Here is a 1,564-nt window from a genome sequence, read left to right as displayed (position 1 = left end):
TTCCCTCCCAGATACCAGGAGAGGCAGCCCAGGTGACAGTTCAAGGCAGCGACGGGGAAGAACGCCTCCTGTCCTGGGAAGGAGAGTCTCTAGAGGTGAGATTCACTTCAGATATCACAGTTTCCTCTAATGAATATCAGATCTATATTAACACACACTGCTCTCTGATCTTATCTTTCAGCTGTCTTCAGCCGCCTGATGGAGGCCGTTTGCAACCAGCTCTGCCGTCTTCACCCGGTGGCCATGTGGTCCAGAGGGACCGTGAGGACTCGGTGGTCATTTGTTCTCAAAGATTATGTGGCCATTAGAGAGACAGTGCTGGCCAGCCAGAGGTTGATGGCTCAGAACCAACATCCGGCTCAGTGGTAAGAGTTTTTCATAAAGCTGTTGGTGTGTAGTAATCTGTTCTGTGATTTATCTTTTTTTTTTTTCTTTTTATGTGAATTTTTATCAGTATAAGACAAAACAAAACACAACACAAGTATACACACGGAGCAAGTACATCAGACATGGTCATCTACAGAAAAACACGATGGCAGGGTTTGCAAAGAACAAAGGGTTGGCAGACTGTGATTTATCTTTTAATGGAAGCTGAAAATCCTAAAACAGTCTGTTTGTGTTTGTGTTCCAGGTGCTGGCCAGACTCATTGGTACAGGTGGGACAAGGACAGCCCTTTAACTTGAGTGTCCTGGAGGAGCAGCCTGGGCCCTCCAGCAGGGGTCTGCCTCTTCCTCCTCCAGACAATGAACAGCACGGCCCCTCATCCAGTGCTGTTGGTCCCCCCCCTCACTCCAGCACCACTCCCAAGCTGTGTTGGTGTGTTTTAATCTGTTCTGTGATTTATCTTTTAATGATAGCTGAAAATCCTAACACATCCTAAAAGTCTGTGTTTGTCTGTGTGTCCAGATGCTGGCCAGACTCTCCCTTCAGCAAAGGGTCTGTCATTGGTACAGGTGGGACAAGGACAGTCCTTTAACCTCTTCTGTTCATCCACCTCCTCTGCCTGGACTACCTGTACCCAGGACCAGAGCCTACAGGAAGAGGAAGGCGTCCCGAAGCTGCTGTGGCAGAGCGGGGGCCGCTGCCTGGAGGAAAAACCCTCCGGCTGCCAACATCATACATCTGCAGCAAGTGTGGACAACCCAGAGGGATTGACACTGACCTCACTCACATTGCAGGTGTGTCACACTGTGTGACTGTTGGTGGAAAGACTGTGGAGGGAAGAGATGAAGAGAAGATAGGACAACGTTTTCTATCTTCATTTATAACTTTAATTGGCATTTATTATATTTGATTTGTTGCAGTTGGAGTGGTGTTTGTGTCAGCTGATGTCTCATGATGATCTCAGTCCAGTGTTCCCTCTCTTTGAGCTCTGTGTTTGGTCTTCACCAGCTCCTGAGGGAAATCTGTCTCTTCAGCTTCTTAATGCTCCACTATGTTCAGCAGCTGCTCTCGGACCGTGTCTGTCTGCTGTTTGCTCTGAGGAGGTCGTGGACAGTGGCTACGGCTGAAGAAGTGTATAAATTCAAAGATGACAGACGGTAACTGAATCATTATTTTATT

This window comes from Seriola dumerili, unplaced genomic scaffold (genome assembly GCF_002260705.1).
Source record: "Seriola dumerili isolate Sdu_G_001 unplaced genomic scaffold, Sdu_1.0 BDQW01001892.1, whole genome shotgun sequence".
NCBI classification, from domain to species: domain Eukaryota; kingdom Metazoa; phylum Chordata; class Actinopteri; order Carangiformes; family Carangidae; genus Seriola; species Seriola dumerili.
The sequence above is the reverse complement of the archived record's forward strand: the minus strand, read 5'-3'. Positions refer to the sequence as shown.